This window comes from Nicotiana sylvestris, chromosome 5, assembly GCF_000393655.2.
Source record: "Nicotiana sylvestris chromosome 5, ASM39365v2, whole genome shotgun sequence".
In the NCBI taxonomy this organism is placed as follows: domain Eukaryota; kingdom Viridiplantae; phylum Streptophyta; class Magnoliopsida; order Solanales; family Solanaceae; genus Nicotiana; species Nicotiana sylvestris.
Window position 1 is genome coordinate 159,066,070 of NC_091061.1, and position 21,988 is coordinate 159,088,057.

The window sequence follows — 21,988 nt, forward strand, 5'->3', positions numbered from 1 at the left end:
TTCCTTTCGGTGAGTATCAAGTGTTGATTACTCTTTCTTTTATCAAGTTGTGTAAACTCATAGTAATTCATGTTCAGAGATGTCAAATATATGTTCATCTATATTGTCTGGAGCTGCTTGCAGCACTTTCTTCCGATATTTCAATACATTTTTCTATGGGAAAGGTTAGTGCTTTCATATTTACTTGCTTACTCTTTCTTTCTTTCTTTCTTTTTCCAACTCCTTTTTGCATATTTTTGTTTTACGTTTTGGTTTCTGCAATAAACCTGTGCAATATGTGGTACTCGAGAATGACTATACTTTCACAACACCTTATTGCGGAAGTGACACTTTTGAAAGAAAAGTCGAGGTTACTACTTTTTACCTTTACAATAACACCTCTAAGTTCAGCTTTGTAGAATTTGTTAAGCCAATTGGTAATTATTTTTCATGTGCTTATTTTAGCAGGTTGTCTTATCAAACTTAGCTTTCTGTTAATTGTTCTCTTTACTGCATTGATAGGGGTTGTGTGCAAGTTGCCGATACACTACTGCTTTCTTGGGAGGTTCAAATACATTCTTCTTTACGTGTATCTCAAATAAAAAACTGTCATCTCTTGACTTAATTGTTCATCTGCATATTTAAGATTCATATGGTGAACTTTAGTCCTTGCCTTAACTGCGGATGCAGCCTTACAGGATTCAGGTAATGAGTCTCAATCTCTATTTTTAAAGTATAATAGGTTTTCTTCAAAATATGTGCAGTTATAAAGTTTAAGTTCAGGTTCTGTCCCTACTGTAGCCAATACGTTAAAAAGGGGCAAAAACTATCGGCCACACATTGAACAACAATATCTCTAAATATGTATTTATAAAAAAATATTGGAATATCCTTTATTGAAAAGGTAATACATGTATCTTTATCTTTTGTATATGCATTTAGTAATTTTTAACTGTCCATACACTTACTGTTTTTTCTGTACCAGCATAACCTGATACATGCTACAATCAGAAAGAATCAAGTAAATAGGTTCAAGAATTTGTTGAGTAAAGGTTCAACTTATGTTAATCAGAATTTCAAAGTTACTGAGACTTCTGGTGAATATAGACCACTGACAAGTACTTTTAAAATTACTTTCTTACTCACAAATTCGCTCCAGAAACTATACGAAGAAATTGTTAATATTCCTATACAGACATGATTAGTTCACGGCTGAACAATAATACCATGTTATCAGTTTCATATATTACTATCAATCTTTGCGGCTACATTTTGTTTATTTTCAATGTAATTATGAAATAACTCCTTTTTTTTAGTTCATATTATAGATGTCGTTGGTTTTCTATGTGCCATTGGTGACATGGAGAGTTTTGGAAATAAGTGAAAAAATGGGACATCTACTTTTGTTTGTTATCTTCCTAAAAAAAGTTGATTAATTCTTACCTTAATTCTGTTTTCAAGTTGTTTAAGGACATATCTTTATATTACATTTTGGATGAATCATATGGATTTTAACTCAACAAGATTATGTTTCTTCTTTTTCCCTAGGCAGTTCTGCAAAATCAAAAATAACTTTGTGGGAAGAATTTGAAGAAAAGTTTGAACCTTATCTATACAATGGCTCTCGCTCTTACATTGTCATACAATTTTCAAACTTTATGAACATGGATTTCACTTCACATTATTCTGTCGGTAAGAAGTTCAAAATATCGCGTATGTTATATTATAGCAATTACTCCAATCTGTTAGTTGTTTCTTTCTTTTTTTTGTTAATGCTTTCCCTTCTTCCATACAATATAAATCCCTTTTGGTCATTGGCTATCAATACATGAAAAATAAATTCATAATCTTGGCAGTCAGAGCTGAATCATATGTAGTTTTTGTCTAAGGGATATGGCAGCTGATGCTAGAAAGAAAAGAAGTGCTACTTGGTAATTTACATACTCTATGCATGCTGCACCTCACACTAAATTTCACCTTCTAATAATAAAATTCCATAAAGTAAGCAACTTCATAATTCATCTTAGCAGTAAATAACCAAGTTAACCATGTGTTAAATCAGTAAAGAAAAAAACACTAAAAGGTTCACAACAATATGGCTTTTCATTCCCTGGCTGCTAATCCCACATCTACAACCGCTCTTAATTTTTCTTTCCTTTTGTTCTTCTGCCTACTACCCTTTCATCGAGTTTGGAAAGCTCAACTTTAGACCCCAACGTGTCATCGTGCTCCTATTACAATTTACTCCCCGTGGACAATTCTTGCAAGTCGCATCGCCCTTGCTGATGGAGCAGTACCTAAGGCAATGCTAGAGCCAGAAATCAAGTTGTCTTTGCCTATTGCTCAATCAAACTAACCTCATCTCTCTTCCTATCAACACCACATTAGCACTTTAGTTGCCACTTCTTTGCGGCATACATGTTGACATCTCTACCTGTTCAGGTGTTTAATAATAAAAGTCTATATTACGAAAAATTATCCCTTCTTTAAATTTCAGTTATGTACTAATACATCCCATTTTATATTGTCATTTTCTGAAGGACTACCTCCTAGGACAACAACAACTCAACTTTCCTTTGGATATAAAAAAGAATTCAATTGTTCCTGATAAGAAATTCTTTTACTATCGTATTAATGGTTTTATTATGTAATAAATAACATGCACAAATCAATATCTCATTGTTACTTCTCATAAATTTGTATAATTTGTGATATACATCTTCATCAAGATATTCTTTTAAACACATTTCTGAATTTTTGTCCTTATGTTTTTACAATTTTGCGCATCTTAACTTAAAAATAATCATTTTGTCAATGCTTTCATTCTCCCACTTCCATGAGAACATACCATCGAAGTTTGAGAATCTGCAATTTGAAAAACTAACTTTCCAGTAAGTTTGAAGAATTTTATGCTAGAAAACTATATTTGATTAAGTTATGTACTAACTACTAAGTGAACAACCTATAATTCTTAACACAAACGAAGGACAAAAATACTACATGAATAAAGAGCATAATAAGACTACAATGAAATAAGTCATGCTTCAATAAGTTTATTGGAACAAGATTATGTATTTTGCAACTTGATTGAAAGGTGAAAGAAGATGTTTTAAGGTAACATCCTCTACATCTTAAGAATCCGTCAATTTCTTATATTTAATTCTTTCGTATTTCCTGTGTTTTGACATGCAACATAGATATGAGCGTCTCTGCATGTAATATCAAGCAAAAACTCATACTCCAGTATTTATGAGTGTGTACATTGTCATGTCCCCAAACACCTTAGTAAAGTTATTGCAATAGAGTGGGTACATTGTGGATTTCAAGGTTATGCAAGTAGGAGTAATTGTTTTTCCCTAACTGTATGTTATGAAGTCTGATTTTTCTATCTTGAAATACTATGGCTTTGTCGTATTTCTGAATTTTCAAGGCGTTAGAAACCTTTGTTTTGCAATCTACCTGGTTGACTTCATAAAATAATTGTATGTTTTTTATAGTGTTTTCTTGCTACTTTATTATACGAATATTTGTTACATTAACATGTTCCAAAAAATAATAGCATTTGCATGCTTTTTGTAGCTACCGTCTTTTCTAAGATATATTTTCTTATGAAAGATTATATTTATTATTCTCCGCGCAACGCGCGGGTACGAATACTAATTGTTCTTAAAAATGGAGATAGCACATAAATAGAGTAAATATTCAATAAAGAGATTATATCTTAAAACATAAATAAGGGTAAAATAGTCTAATACTCATTCTAATTAATATTTTGTTAAGGACGTGTAAAAGAGTAACACGACATAATTATTTGAGACGGAGGAAGTACATGTGTATGCTACTTTTTAAATTTATGCATTTAATGAGACTTCTTTTTGCAGATGAATTGAGGCAATAATTATGCATTTAATAAGACTTCTTTCCTTTATTTTATTGAGGTATTCGAAAGAGTTTTAGTTATATACAGTGTGAATTTTCACCCCATATAGGTCACCATTATATGTTGTCCCAGTTATTTATTTTATTTTATTTTCTAGACTACAAATCTAAGATTATCCATCTGACCTGATAGTGTAAAAAAATCTTTACACGAATGATATATGTAACTAAACTTAAAGTGTTATTTCGTGTACGCAATCACTATAATAAGAATTTAGTCAAAAGACTTTCTTCTTCTTTTCAATTTTTATTTAGTATTACGCATAAACCATAATAACTTAATGAATTTAGACTATTATTGTTTTCTTTTTAGTCATCAGATTGCTTTTAAATGAAAATAGATATCGATTTCTTAAAAAATAATTATGTCAGTACTTGTGTGACATAAATTTATACTGTTATGGCAAGTTATATCAATATATATCTTATTGCGTTTGACTCATAAGAAATGGAAATAAATCTTCAAGTTTATTTATTCTTTCTGCCCATGTTTCTAGACATGATACTTTGCCTCTCATCTCATGCATAGAAACTAGGGTAAGACGTCATGACTTAATCTACCTTTCTCGTTGGGTAAGCCCAATTCTAACTAACTGAAATTCTAAACAGACCATCATACCCAATAGATTTATTAAAAAGAGTCTCAAGGTAAAAATCAAAAATTAAATACTAAAAATAAACATTAACATGGCAACTAAATCGGCTAACAAGTCATGAGCCTTTACTGGAAGATTGAGTACATAGGTCTTCGGGACAGTCCCTGGAATGATATAAAAGTCAAAGGACAACTAAAGATCTAAAAAGGGAACCAACACCACTAGAAAGAGTCAATGACTTACGGTGTTAATCTACTGATCTGCTTCTAGCCACGTACCTCGTCACCTACAAACTCAACGCACGTCACACGACGTGACAGGTCCAAACGGGTTAAGTACTCCCAAAGAATATTCAAAATGTCTCATTGACAACCCCCTAAGCGGATAACAAGACTGTCATGGGCTATATATAATTATAACAAAATACAACAAGTAGGGCAGGTAATCCACAAAATATGCATTAAATAATTTGTAAACTGAAATTGATTCTAAAAACTAAATTTAAGCTGATAACTGAAAATTAAAAACTAAAAACTAAGTTTGTATCTGATAACGAAACTAAAGCTGAGAGATGAGTCTAAAAATGATATCTAAACTAAGGCTGAAAACTGAATTATATTTCTAAAGAGTTACTCTTTAAAATAAAAGATTTACATGAATTGGACCTAGGATCACACACAGGGCCTACTAAAACTATTGTGGGGCCTCTAATTGTGTTCGCTCAAGTTCAATCCATAATGGGACCATCGAGTACGCCCAATCAAGCTCAACCTATCTGAACGCGTTAGTACCTGCAAGCATGGGGTAGCTAGCCCTGGCCACCGTGTCACTCGTGCTCGTGGAGTTTAGCTACTTCTCCCTTTCTGGATATGATCACATTATTCTAAAATTACAAGAAAATTCTGAGTAATACAAGTAATTTCACATAAGCAAGTGATTGCAACATCTCCTACATTTTAGTCGTTTTCCGCCATAAGAGTTCACAATCATATATAGCTTATTCTGAAAAGTTATGCTAATAATAATATGCACATTCTAATGTAGCTCTTGACTTAGAGAAGAAACCTCAATTCACCTTAAATATTCTTCTTTTCTAGTAGGGTTAGTCTCCCCGTGCGTTCACCACAATTAATCATCATAATCTACATCAAATAACTCAATTAAAGTTCGTCATATCCCAAAGGAATCCAAGTTTCCTCAATTCAAACTTTGGCTAAAAGCCCTAATCCCACAACTTCGATTTCAAGATTTTGAATGAAGTTTTACTCTTTTGGTGTTTCTAGTCCGTACATGTCGCTAATAATCTTAGACCTATAGTAGGATTCAAAAATATAATGAGAGGTTACCTTAACTCAAAACCCTAGCTTTCACCTTGTTGAGTCTTCTTGAATATTTTGTATGAACTTCCTACTAATTCAACCTATAATAGCATTAACTTCAACCTTAGTAGTGAAAATTCAACTTAATTTATGTAGGAATTAGTGTAAAGATCCTACCTTGAGCGTCGTTCTCATAAGCACTAGGTTTGAGAAAAAAATCTTGCTCTTGGGTTCTTGTAGATGATCTAATAATTTGAAGATGAAATCTTATTAGAATCTATGTTGGGGATAATTAATCCAACCTTAATCGCGTTAAAAAATCACCTCGGATGTTAGGGAATGATTTTGTGTCAATATCTTCTTGAGTAGAATAAACCATATCTATTTGGGGTGTTTGTAATGGGAAAATCTTGTCTTCGAGTGTCACGATTCGAAATTCTCACCGTCAGGACCGTGATGGCTCCTAACATTTCGCTTGCTAGGAAAGCCAACTTTGGAGGATTCTTAATGCCAACTTAGCCAATTTATATAACAAGAATAATTAAACTAACAAGAAGCTAAGACTGATTTGCGGAATAACAAAAACTCATAATATCTGATACATTTAGGATCTGGAATCACAACTCACGAGCTACTATGATTTACTACAAACAGAGTCTAAAAGTAAATACACTGTTTTGAAAAAAAGGAATAGTAAAATAATAAGGCTAGGAAGAGACTCTAAGGTCTGCGAACGCCAGCGGGTCTACCTTGGGTCTCCTACCAAAATTTGCACAAGAAGTGCAGAGTGTAGTATGAGAACAACCGACCTCATGTACTCGTAAGTGTCGAGCCTAACCTCGACGAAGTAGTGACGAGGCTATGACAAGTCACCTACCTAATAAACCTGTGCAGATAACAGTATATGTACAAATAATAGCAAATAAAAGCTAGACAAGTAATATCGGAAAGGGGACATGCTGGGGGGATACAAGATAAAAGAATCACAGTAGCAATGATAACTATAACAACCAATATGCCTTGAACCGATGAAAATAATTAAACACGGTAAAAAAAAGTGCACGACATCACCCTTCATGCTTTTACTCTCAACCTCACTATGTCAATCAATAGAAACGGCACAGCATCACCCTTCGTACATTAACACGGCACGACATCACCCTTCGTACATTAACACTCACAATATGGCACGGCATCACCCTTCGTGCATTAATACTCTCTCTTACCATAAAGCAATGAACAAATAACAATAGATAGATAGAATAACAAGAACAGGCTTTACTTCAATATTTGGTTCCACAATACCAACCTCAACTTTGAAATCAATACTCAACCATTACCAAAAATCCGTAAACATGATAAGAATGATCAATTTAACAATACTAGACTATACATGAATAACATGATCAAAGAAACCAATAATTACAAGGAACCAAGTCTCACCCGCATACTTTAACCCGACAATAACGCATAAGTACGTGTCACTTCACATATACGTTGTACTCAACATCTAGACATGTAGCAAATAGAAAAATGATTCACATTCCTCAAGTCAAGGTTAGCCACGATATTTGCCTCGCTCCAAAGACAAAACTCAAAGCTCAGCCACGTCTTTTCCTTTCAAACAAGCCTCTGAACTAATAAAATCTAGCAAATTACCAATCAAACGATTCAAATTAAACCTTAAGAACTACCCACGATTGCAAAGAATTAAATTTAGGTCATTATTGAAAAAATAAACAAAAGTCAACACCCGGGCCCGCTTGGTCCAAACCTGAAATTCGGACCTAAACTCGATTACACATTCACCCCGAGCCCGGTAAAATAATTTCTTTTGGAATCCAACCAAAATTTGAGGTCTAAATCGCCATTTTACAAAAATCCCTAATCCTACCCAAAATCCCCAAATTCCACCATGAAAACTTTAGATTTTAGGTTGAAATCTTAGGAAAAGTAGCGAAAGATTGAAAGAAACTAGTTTAGAATCACTTACCAATGAGTTGAGGAAGAAAGGTTCTTTGGAAAATCGCCTCTAAGGTTCTTGAGTTTGAAAATTTGAAGAATGAAATCAAAATCCACGTCTAAGTCAAGTTTTGATCAATTGCAGGAGTCGCATCTGCGACCTAGGGTTCGCAAATGCGAGCCCCGCAAATGCAAAGAACCAATCGCAAATGCGAAGGTTTTCACATCCCTTCTTTCATCGCATTTGCGATGAATAGTTCGCAAATACGAACTCTGATCATCCCGCAAATGCAACTCATTGATCGCATTTGCCATCACTGTTTGCCCAGCCCCACTTTGCAAATGTGAAGATTTGTTCGTAATTGCGAACTCTGGCCTCCCCAGCTACTCTTCGCAACTGTGATGAGTAGAGCGCAAATATAAGTCCATTAGTGGCCGCAAATGGGAAGATTGACCTCGCAATTGCGAGGTCTGAGGCCTGAAACAAAATCTGAAACACACCAGCAGTGTTCCAAGTCCAAATTTTACTTTGTAGCCTATACGAAACTCTCCCGAGCCCTCGGGGCACTAAACCAAAAAGGCACACAAGTCTAAAAACATCATAAAAACTTGCTCGCACGATCAAATCGCCAAAATAATACCTAAAACTATGAATTGAACACCAAATCAAATGAAATTTTCAAGAAAACTTTGACTTTTATTTTCGCAACCGGACGTCCGAATCACTTTAAACCAACTCCGTTTCTCACCAAATTTGACAGACAAGTCATAAATATGGTATTGGACATATACCGGATTCTGGAACCTAAATATGGACCCGATATCCAAAAAGTCAAATATTGGTCAAACATTTCAAATTCATTAAGCCTTTAAATTTCAAATTTCGACAAAGTCCGATAACTCAGGCTAGGGACTTCCGAATTCGATTTCGCGCATACGTCCAAGTCCCAAATCACGATACAGACCCACCGAGACTGTCAAAATATGAATCTGGATCCGCTTACTAAAAATGTTGACCGAAGTCAACTCAAATGAAAGTTTTAGGCAAAATTCTTATTTTTATCAGTTTTTAACGTAAAAGCTTTCCAGAAACATGCCAGAACTGTGCAGGCAAATTGAGGAGGGATAAAATGAGGTGTTTAAAACTTCAAAGCACAGAGTTGAGTTTAAAACATAAGATGACTTTTCGAGTCATCACATTGCACACCTCTAAAATAATCGTTCGTCCTCAAATGGACATAGAAAAGTACCCGGACTGGTGAAAAGGTGGGAATATCTACTCCGTATGTTTGAATCGAACTCCCAGGTAGCTGCCTCAATGGGCTGACCTCTCCACTGCACTCAAACTAAAGGATAACTCTTTGATCTCTACTGACGAACCTATCGGGCTAGAATAGTCATCGGCTCCTCCTCATATGTCAAATCCTTGTCCAATTGGACAGTGCTAAAATCTAACACGTGGGATGGATTTCCATGATACTTCGGAGCATGAACATATGGAACACCGGATAAACTGCTGATAAACCAGGTGGCAACGCGAGCATGTAAGCAACATCTTCTACTCGCTCAAGAATCTCAAAAGGTCTAATATACTTAGGGCTCAACTTGCCCTTCTTTCCGAACCTCATCACACCCTTCATGGGTGATACCTGGAGCAACACTCTCTCTCTCACCATGAATGCAACATCACAAACTCTACGGTCGACATAACTCTTCTGCCGAGACTGCGGTGTCGAAGTTGATCCTGAATATTCTTGACCTTATCTAGGACATCTTATACTAAATTATTACCCAATAACCGAGACTCCCCCGTCTCGAACCATCCAACTGGCGATCGGCACTGCCTACCATATAATGCCTCATAGGGAGCCATCTGAATGCTCGACTGGTAACTGTTGTTATAGGAAAACTTCGCAAGTGGAAAGAACTGATCCTACAAACCTCTGAATCTATAACACAAGCACGGAGCATATCCTCCAATATCTGAATAGTAATGCTCGGATTGTCCGTCCATCTGAGGATGAAATGTTGTGCTCAGCTTAACCTGCGTGCCTAACTCACGATGTACTGACCTCCAGAAATGCGAGGTGAGTTGCGTACCTCGATCAGAAATGATAGGCACGACACACCATGAAGATGGACGATCTCGCGGATATAAATCTCTGCCAACTGCTCTGAAGGAATAAGTAACTGCCATAGGAATGAAATGCACTGACTTGGTCAGTCTGCCCATAATGACCCAAACTGCATCGAACTTCCTCTGAGTCTGTGGGAGTCCAACAATGAAATCTATAGTGATACGCTCCCAGTTCCACTCAGAAATCTCTAACTTTTGAAGCAAACCACCAGGTCACTAGTGCTCACACTTTACCTGCTGAAAATTTAGACACTGAGCCACATATGCAATTATATCTTTCTTTATTATCCTTTACCTATAATGCTGCTGCAATTTCTGATGCATCTTGGCGGCGCTCGAATAAATAGAATATCGGGAACTGTGGGCCTCCTCAAGAATCAACTCACGGAGTCCATCCACAATAGGCACACAAACACGACCCTGTATCCTCAAAACTCCATCATCCCCAACAGTAACTTGCTTGGCACTACCGTGTCGTACTGTGTCCCTAAGGACAAGCAAATGAGGGTCATCATACTGTCGATCTCTGATGTGCTCAAACAAGGAAGACCGGGCAACTGTACAAGATAGAACATGGCTGGGCTCAGAAACATCCAACCTCACGAACTGATTGGACAAAGCCTTAACATCTAATGCAAGCAGTCTCTCACCGACTGGAATGTATGCAAGGCTGCCCATACTCGCTGACTTCATACTCAAAGCATTGGCCACTACATTGGCCTTCCCGGGATGATACAAGATGGTGATATTATAGTCTTTTAATAGCTCCAACCACCTCCTTTGCCTCAAATTGAGCTCCTTCCAGTTGAATAAATTCTGCAAGCTCCGATGATCTGTGAATACCTCACACGGCACGCGCGTACAGATAGTGCCTCCAAATCTTTAGCGTATGAACAATGGCCGCTAGCTCTAGGTCTTGAACGGGGTAATTCTTCTTGTGAACCTTCAGCTTCCATGAAGCATATGCAATTACCTTGCCATCCTATATCAATACCGCACCAAGTCCAATATGAGATGCATCACAATATACCGTATAAGATCCTGAACCTGTGGGCAACACCAACACCGGCGTCATACTTAGCTCACACTCATCTGACCATCTGAATGGGGCACCCTTCTAGGTCAACCTAGTCAATGGGGTTGCTATAGATGAGAACCCCTCCACAAACCGACGGTGATAACCCCCCAAACCCAAGAAACTTCAAATCTCTATGGCTGAAGTAGGTTTAGGCTAGTTCTAAACTACCTCAATCTTCTTAAGGTTTACCTGAATGCCCTCTACCGATACAACATGTCCCAAAAAGGCGACTGAGTCTAACCAAAACTCACACTTTGAAAACTTGGAATATAACTGGCTATCTCTCAGAGTCTGAAGTACAACCCAAAGATTTTGCTCATGCTCCTCTCGACTGCGGGAATATATCAATATATCATCAATGAACACAATCACAAAAGAATCCAAGTAGGGTTTGAACACCCAGTTTATCAAATCTATAAATACCACTGGGGCATTTGTCAGCCCAAATGACATAACCAGAAACTCACAATGCCCATATCGAGCCTGAAAGACTATGTTAGGGACATCGGATGCCCTAATACTCAACTGATGGTAGCCAGGCCTCAAATCGATCTTTGAAAACACCTTGGCACCCTGAAGCTGAACAAATAATCATCAATCCTCGGCAATGGATACTTGTTCTTGATAGTGACCCTATTTAATTACCTGTAATCTATGCACATCCTCATCGATCCATCTTTCTTCTTTACAAACAACACGAGCGAACCCCAGGGCGAGATACTAGGTCTAATAAACCCCTTGTCAAGCAAATCTTGCAACTGATCCTTCAATTATTTCAAATCTAAAGGGGCCATACGGTATGGCGGAATAGAAATGGGTTGAGTGCCCGGAGCCAAATTAATGCAGAAGTCAATATCCCTGTCAGGTGGCATCCCCGGTAGGTATGCAGGAAACACCTCTAGAAACTCACGGACAACTAATACTAATCAATTGAAGGAACCTCCGCACTAGAATCGCGAACATAAGTCAAATAAGCTAGACACCCCTTCTCGACCATAAGTCGAGCCTTCATATAAGAGATAACCCTGCTGGTCGAATGAACAGTAGTCCTCTCCACTCTAATCGAGGAAACCCTGGCAAGGCTAAGGTCATTGTCTTAACATTAAAATCCAATATAGCATGATAAGGTGACAACTAATCCATACCTAAGATAACGTCAAAGCCTACCATATCGAGAAGTAGAAGGTCTACACTAGTCTCAAGACTCCCAATGGTAACCACACACGAACAATAAACGCGGTCTACAATAATAGCATCTCCCACAGGTATGGACACATACATAGGAGAACTCAAAGAATCACGAGGCACAACCAAATATGAAATAAAATAGGATGACACATAGGAATAAGTAGAACCCGGGTCAAATAGAACTGAAACATCTCTACTGCAAACTGAAACAGTACCTGATGTTTTAACTTCAATACCACATAAGAGGGGGGCAATTTATGTGGTGTCCAATTTTTTGCTTAAACTGATTATGGAATGACCGATTTCTTCTAAGTGTTCCTTAACCTACTATTGCTGAAATAGTAAATGCAGAAAGTAAAGAACACAAGTATTTTACGTGGAAAACACCTGGCTCGAAAGGTGAAAAAACCACGACCTACTTCTCAGTAGGATTTCCCCAAACTCTCTACTAAATCACTCAGCCAAAAACTGCATTTACAAAAAACTTTTGTAAACCTAGGATTAACTCTAATACCGTTGTGAAAATAGCCTCTAACTGTTATTACAACTTCAAGTTAACTCTAACTTGAATACTATGAGTACCTATAACAATTGCCTCTAGATAAAGCTAAAAGGTACAATATGAAAACACCTACTACAATTGACCTAGAATAAAAGACAGACACTTGGAACTTGTTCTTCTATGTGGTTCATGTAGCTTCAGGTTCACACACTTGAATCACACACGAACTGCTTGTAAAATGCCTTGCTATTTTGCTCTCAATTCATGTTTAACTTCTGCATTTGTTTATACCTGTAAAATGAGAACATACTGCAATATATAGAGTTAGTAGATTAAGAAATAACTAGAGTTCTAATGCTACTCTTCCTTTGTGGAAGAGTTCTAGTTGATCTCAACTTCTAATTCCTCACTTATCTTGGATAGTGTTCTCTTTGATCAAAGAGTCCTTCTCCTTATCACTTATGCAACCTTTTCGATCAGGAGATATCAATTATACCAAGTTAAGCTTATCTCCTTCACGTGCATCCTTCATGCTCGACTCTACCGATGTCTATAGGGACGGACCTGGTTCATGCCTGAGCTTCCTTTGTCAATCTTCAAAACAAACATCCACTTGGGCCAACAAATTCCCCCTTTTTTATGATGACAAACTCTGTGCTTTTTCATAAGCTTAGGCCCTGTTTCAACTCATCTCAACATCAACACAATGTTAGAACATTTACCTTTTTATCACTTATCATCAAGTACCATGTTCATTAGGTTATAAACATCATTGTTCAAAAGCAAAGCCTTTTTTCCCTTTTTGGAATCATTAAAAAGTTGCATAAAAATTTGAGATAACCAGATCAAATGCAAACTCATGGCCATTGAGCTACTTCAATGCAAACATGGATTAATCATCATAGATCAAGCTAAGAATTTTAACCATCAAAGAAATAGAGACAAACAGTTAGAGCAAAAGACAGTGAATTTCATTGATGATCGATAAGATTCTACTACAAAGCATAAAAAGAAATAAAAATACTAAAAACATGAGCAAAAGAAACAAAAAAGTCCTGAACTGGGTCACTGGTTGATCTACACTAGGCTTAGGAGGTTTAAGGCTGGGAAGGACCATGTGCTTGGGTTTTGGCTTGGAGGAGTTTCAACATATCCTAAAAATACCATCATTCTTCTCCTTTTCTCTTGCCAGCTCAGTTTTGAGAGCATCTCTCTCAGTCTCCGCCTCAACCAACCTCATCTTCAACCTTTCAATCTCAATATGCTTAGCCCCACTCTGTTGCACCAAGGCTCTGACCTTGCTATTCACTGGTACCTTCTTGGAAGAACCAAATTCTTTGGGAGTGGCATTGACTTCATAATTGCAAGCAAGCAGATTATTAGTCCCAAAATGATCCTTGCTTGTACCAACCTCCCACTTCTTCATAGGTACCTTGAAATGTGCAAGCATAGCTGTGAGAATAAAGCCATAGGGAATGGCATGAGACTTGGTTCCACTTATAACCCTATCAAGAAGCTGGATTATAAATCCAGGACAATTAGTCTACCTCCCACTATCCAAATACTCTATGAGGACCAAGTCCAAGAAGTTTGCAATGTGCCTCCTTTCTTGCCTTGGCAAAACGCACTTGTTAATGAATTCAAACAACACTTTGTGGGGTGGCATCATCTCACTCTTGTACACAACCTTAGGCTCACTTTCCTCCTTATTGTCACCAAATTTTTTGGTAATGGCAAGGGCAGTACGAAGATTTTCTAGGCTTGGACACTTGAGCTTTGTATAGTCATTGTACTTCTCAGCAGGTACACCCAGAATTTCTCCCAACTTCTTCTATCAAAAGAGACTTGCACTCCTTTCACCATACTAGTAACCCTTCCATTTTTCACTACAACATTTGCCATAAACTCAACAATTTCATTCCTAGCTAACCTTTCACCCATCTAAAGGACCATGTCCTTCCATCCTTACAACTCCAATTTTTCCAAAAGCAACACCATCCCTTCCTCCTACGAATCCCTGAGAAGTCTGCCCTTCAGAATTGTTCTCTTGCCAAAATTAGCCATCTTTTCCTTCTCAGTGTCTGAATCATCTTCTTCCTCTCCACTCCATTCTTCTTACTCAACAAGTTTCAGTTGTTTTGATTTCAAAGCAGACCTGGTCCTTTTAGCCAGGATGAATGGTTCAGCAGACTTTGACTTTGTAATGGACTTCTTAGTGGAAGTCTTGGCTTTCTTGGGTTTGGGAGTCAGAACCTCCACATCTTCAGTCTCTTCTTCATCTCGAAGGACCAAGTCCATCTCATCAACATCAATAGACTCAACGGGCTCACTCATCTTCTTCTTTCCCTTAGCAACTGCTTTTCTTCTACTTTCTTCCAAGGTTTCTCTAGTTCAACCTCACTCTGCTTTTTCTCGCTTCTTGTGGCTCTACCTCTTGTGGTAGGAGTTTTAGCAGTAACAGAGGGGGAAACCTTCCTTTTCTTATTTGCCCTAGCAATGCTAGAGGTTTTAACCTTTGAACTCCCTCTCTTCTTTAGATTATAGCTTTCGGTCACTTTCTTCAACATGTCAGCAAGGGTTTCCTCTACAGATGAACCAGGTTCATATCCATTTTTCCCAAGTTGAACAAGCCCTTCAGCGGCTTCACCAGACCCACTTCCCCCTATTTTCTTAACATTCTCCTCTACTCTACCAGATTCCTCTCCCCAAACAACCATTGCACATATGTCTTTGGTTAAACTCACAGGAGTGGGTGAAGAATCAACCACTTCTTTACCCTTTCCGCTCACAACACTTCTAATACCCTTGCTCTCTTTTTCTTTTTCTTTTTTATTTTTACCACAAACTTCTCCTGCTATAGATCCTACCAGTATAAATCTTGTCTCCAAATTTATAGCATCTTCAGAAATAGTTTTAGGAGTAACTTTAGAGCCAAAAGATACCTGTTTAGTTTCGGGAGAACCAGTTTCTTCCCCCTCAGTAGCAGATTTGAAGGATTCATTTGATTTTTGAGAATCCTCCTCCCTACTCGCCTTTAGTTGTTCATTAAATTTCTTAATCTGCTCTCCACCAGCAACAATTTTGTGAGCCATCTGTTTTACTCTTTTCTTAGAGGTTGGGGTTTTGGAAGGAGTGATAGTGGGTGAGGAAGTGGTTTCTTGTGGAGGTTATGGAGGGTTTGCAGAAGTGTTAGACATTTCGAGGTTTGATTCTAGAAGAGAAGAGAGTTGGATTGTGTTTGGAAGATGAGAGAAGATGAAGAGTATTTCTCGGCTTGAAAAAGATGGAGTGAAGAAAGCAATAATGTTTGATCAATACAAAGAGAGGTAATTAATGGGTAACAACATGTTTTTCAGACTTTTAGAAGTTTAATCGAACTAAATTTCAGTTTTAAAAGATGTTGCAGTCTATCCCTAATATCTAGGTAGTTTAATTCAGTTAGGAGACTTTGAACGGTACTAGTTCACTTGTACCGAATAAGTTCAAAAGAACTTTGGAATTTGGTAGGACTCTGCTCATGATCCAAATACTATTATTTCAAATTATGCAGAGTGTGGAAAACATACCGTATAATCTTGATGAACCAGGTTCTTCACTGAGAGTACTCTTGGGTAAGTCTAAATTTGCCAAAATAGAGAAAATATCATTAGAGACTAATGAATCACTTTAACACATGACATAAGAGTATATTATTAAAAGTATGAGATTAGGCAAGATCTAATCTACTTATGTACAAAATTTACAAATTTTCTAACCAAAAACATTTTTTTTATTGTGAAATTTTGAACTGGTCCTTTTAGGTGATTTTAATCATCCCTAATTCTAACCTATTCCTTTTAAAGTGATCTCTACTTAGAAATTTTGTGAAGATGTCATCTATTTGCTTGTCAGTAGCATAAAATTCCACAGTGATTAAACTTTTTTCATAGTTGTCCCTCAAAAAATGATGCCTAACATCTATGTGCTTAGTTCTCTTATGATGAAATGAGTTCTTGGTCATAATAATTGCACTATTGTTATCACAAAAGATGGGAATATAACCAACATCAATTCCAAAGTCCATTAATTGATGTTTGTTCCACAACAATTGAGCACAATATGAAGTAGCAGCAACATACTCAGTTTCAGCAGTAGATAAGGCCACAGAGTTTTGCTTTTTGGTAGCAAAAGACATAAGACATGAGCCAAAAAAGTGTGTCATACCTGAGGTGCTCTTTCTATCCACAATAAAACCTACATAATCAACATAGGCATATCCCACTAGATTGAAATTACTACCTTTTGGATACCAAAGACAAAGGTCACTGGTGCCTTTTAGATATCTCAAAATTCTCTTGATAATAGTCAAGTGAGACTCCTTTGGGTTTGGCTGAAATCTTGCGCAAAGGCCTACACTGAAAATAATGTTATGTCTACTAGCAGTGAGATATAATAATGAGTCAATCATTTCCCTATACAATTTTTGATCAACGGATGAATAAGGTTTATCTATATCCAACTTTGTAGTTGTTGCAATAGGAGCGCCAATTTCTTTGGAATCTTCCATTTTAAACCTTTAAGAAACTCTTTTACACACTTCTGCTGATGGATCATAGTTCCATTTGAATTTTGTTTAATTTGTAAGCCTAAAAAGAAATTAATTTCACCCATCATGCTCATTTCAAATTCACTCCCCATTAGTTTGGCAAATTCTTTACTTAACTTATCAGTAGTTGTTCCAAATATTATATCATCAATATATATCTGAACTACCAAGAGATCTTTACCTTTTTCTTTCAAGAACAAAGTATTGTCAATTTTACCTCTCTTGTAGTCATGCTCAAGCAAAATTTTTGATAATCTTTCATACCATGCTCTTGGAGCCTGCTTGAGCCCATAAAGTGCCTTGTCAAGTTTGTACACATGATCAGGAAATTCCTTGCTTTCAAACCCCAGAGGTTGCTTGACAAACACTTCTTCTTTGAGATAGCCACTAAGGAAGGCACTTTTAACATCCATATAATGTAGAATGAATTCCACGTAAGCAGTAAAGGCTATGAGGAGTCTTATTGCTTCTAACCTTGCAACTGGAGCAAAGGTCTCATCATAGTCTATGCCCTTCTCTTAACTATATCCTTGAACCACCAATCTTGCCTTGTTCCTTGTAACTGTTCCATCTTCATCAAGTTTTTTTCTAAAGAACCATTTTGTGCCAATTACTGATTTGTCCTTGGGTTTTGGTACCAGATGCCAAACTTGACTCCTTTCAAATTGGTTGAGTTCATCTTGTATTATATTTACCCAGTCTGCATCCTGCAAAGCCTCAACAACATTTTTAGGTTCAATAAGAGATAAGAAATGTTCAAAAGCACAATTTTTTTTAATGAAGATCTGATTTTGATTGCAGAGGTTGGATCAGTGATTATGTTCTCAATGGGATGAGAACTTTGATACTTGTACGATTTCACAACCAACTGGTTTCCTCTTGATGTTCCTTCAATGTTTTGTTTCTGTGGAAAAGGTTCATGGACAAGTTCCCTTGAGGTTTGAGAATTAGTTACTCTTTGTTCAGTTTCCCCTATCAAGTTGCCCTGGGTAGAAGAACCTGTTCCATCACCTGTTACTTCTTCTGGTACAGTTTAGTCTGGTCTGTGGTTTCATTTAAGTCTCTTACCAGCCCAATTCCTTCATCATCATGTTTGTGTCTATCAGGAAGAATGTTAGTTTCATCAAAAACCACATGAACACTTTCTTCTACGCACATAGTTCTTTTTTATAGACCTTATAAGCTTTACTATGTGAAGAATATCGCAAGAATTCTCCCTCATCACTTATGGGATCAAACTTATCTAGGGAGTCTTTACAATTATTGTGCATAAAGCACTTGCATCCAAATGCCCTAAGATGGGATATGCTTGGTTTTCTCCCTTTAAGTAACTCATATGGAGTCTTCTCTATAAGAGGTCTAGTCATGTACTTATTTATAATGTAGCATGCACTATTTACAGCTTCTGCCCAGAAGCTATGTAATAATTTACTAGAAAGAAGCATAGTCCTAGCCATATCTTCAAGTGTCTTATTCTTTCTTTCAACTACTCTATTGTCACAACTCAAATCGATGGGCCGCGATGGGTGTCTGAGTCTTACCTGTCAAACACCCCTAAGCATGCGTCTAAGATATGAACCTGAATAACATCTATTGCATTACAAAAATAACATACATGAAGGAAATCTACCATCAAGGCATACGTATACATGCAGAATACAGTGGGCGAGCCGGCAAGGCTGCTAAGACAACTATACATCCAAAACTGAAAGCCGACAAGGCCACATACAACCCAACTAGACACACTATCTACAAACCTCTAATAGAAATATAATTGTACAATGACGGGATTGAGCCACGTCATACCCATATATGTATATTTACAAACATATCGTACCAAAATCAAAAGCAGCTCCGGATCAAGTGGAGCATGCCAACTCTCGCTGATCAAGGATCCTAAGAAGGGGGACCATCAGCTTGCTTACCTGCACCTGTGGGCATGAAATGTAGGCCCCGTGAAATAGGGCGTCGGGACAAAAAATGTACTGAGTATGTAAGGCATTAAAATTAGTACGTAAAAGACAAAGATGAAATATGGAATATAGAAACACGTCTTTAAATCTGAATAACTTTGTAAATTCTAAAACATTTATAATGTCATGCACGTGTGTATAAATGTCGTGCCATGCATAGGTATGGGTGTACATTATATCATCAAGCCACTGAGGGCTTCCCATCATATCGTCTCGGCCACTGTGGGCAATATCATCAACATATACTAGCTGATCAAGTGGTGGTGCGTATATAACGCCGTAACCTTTTCCCATATCCCATATACATATATTTACATATATACGCGTATATAACGCTAATTGATCATGGGTCAATGCACATGTATAAATGGGTGAAATGCATGAAAAACACGTAAAAATCTCAATATTTCTTCCGGATAAACTTTTTCAACTGTGTATTATTCTGAGACCCATGAACAGAATATAATAATAATTCTCATGGGGAATCAAGAATATATACACCCCTAGTATCTCTATGAATAGAGTAATTTATGGAAACTATGTGTTTGCTCGTTTCTTTAGTATAATTTGGACCATGCCAAAATAAAGAAGGGATGACCTAAACATACCTGGAGTAGGAAAAACTCCATATAATATTCCGTTGGAAACCTTCGTGGATTGAACTTAGAACCCAAAATTGGATTAAGCTTTTGCGTTTTGAAATTGAAGAACGAAATCTTATTTGATTCTTTGAAATTCGAACAAAATTCTTCTGATGAAGCTTTGTTTTTGAAACGAAATGCTTCTGCTTCAACATTTTTGGTTTTAGACCAAAGACAGATTGTTGTTTGGAGCTTTTACAAAGAATTCATACCAAGTCTCATGGATAAGGTTTACAAGTCTTATTAAGACTTAAACTTAAGTCATGATTTGGTTATATTACATAGGTAGCCATCTGGCAAAAGTGACCAAGAGTCATTTTTTTGCCATTGTGGCTTTATTCCACAATGGGGGGGGGGGTATAATTTATAAAAAAAATTATCCACTTATTAGTTAACTGGGTAATGTCCTATTATCCGGTAATTAATCAATTACCCGCATAATTTAAAAATTACCATAAATTACTTAAAATTCTACTTAATTTTAATATACTATATATATATATATATATATATATATATATATTCTATACATTATACTACCGTAGTCATATGGTACCTTCATGGTACTAGTTCATAATCATCGGGTATTATCGCTCGACCCGTATTTTATTACAAATTGGCCACTTTCAACGAAACTTGATTTTTTTTTAATTCGTGTACCCCTTTATCCTTCATAACACTTATTCATTGCTTGTTATAAATAATATAAATGTGTTAACATCAAGATGATCTCATCCCCGAGTCTACATCAATTAACTAAAGACGAAACTTTTAACGTACGAAAATGCGACATGTAACATCTATTTTGTTGTGGAGTACTAGGAGCAGAAAAGTTATGATCTATGCATGCTAATCACAAAATTCAGCAAATTTATCATTTTCAAATTCAGTGCCATGATCAGACCTAATTGATGCAAGTTGATTATCTATTTGTTTCTAAGTTTTTCTAACAAAAGAAGTGAACATATCAAATTCTTCATCCTTATATATTAAAAACAATGTCCAAGTAAACCTAGAGTAATCATCAACAAGCACTATCACATATATTTACCACATCTACTTAATGTTCTTATTGGACCACAGAGATCCATATGGACCAGTTCCATCGTCCTGGTGGTACCTATCACTTTCTTGCATTTAAAAGAGTATCTTACCTGCTTTCCTCTTGCACAAGCCTCACAAACTTTGTCTTTCTTGAACTTGATTGTCACGCCCCAAATCTGGAGAGGCGTGGCTCGAACCGGGTGTCGTGCTGCCCGAGCAAACCTCTCTGTAACTCATGATCGTTCGATCAAAACTAGAACATACATAGGTCGATTTAGCTGGACTCATTCCTTTTGTAACTATCATGGGCCCACACGGCCACAACTCATAATGGACAACTTGTAAGTGGGATAACACTGTATCACTAAGCCATTTTTCTTAAAATATGAATACATATAGGCCGTCAAGGCCTCTGACATATTGTAAAAAATAAACTTCTTTCTATAAAGCCTCTAAGATTATTTGACATCAAATGGGACAAGATACCAGCCTGCCCATAAGTCCGTAGAAAAACTCTAACGCGATGACTCATGGACTCGGCTGCACTCCGAATGAGGTGAAGTCTTACCGGTCCTTCGTTGAATGCCAATCTCGTTTACTATGAGGGCTCGTCAAACTGATTATCTATATATGTAGGTATAAATGCATCCCCAACAAAAGGACATCAGTACAAATAATGTACCGAGTATGTAAGGCATGCAAATCAGAATAAAGAGGACATGGAAGAAACATGGAGTAAAGGACTCAACCTGTAAGTCTGGATAGCTCTGTAAATCATGAAATATTTATAATATCATGCATATGCGTATAAATATCATGTATTGCATAGGTCTGTACGTACATAACATCATCAAGCCTCTGAGGACATCCCATTATATTATTTCAGCCACTGTGGATAATATCATCATCGTATACCAGCTGATCAAGTGGTGGCGCATATATAATGCCGTAACATTTTCCCATATCCCACACACACACACACACACACACACACACACACACACATATATATATATATATATATATATATATATATATATATATA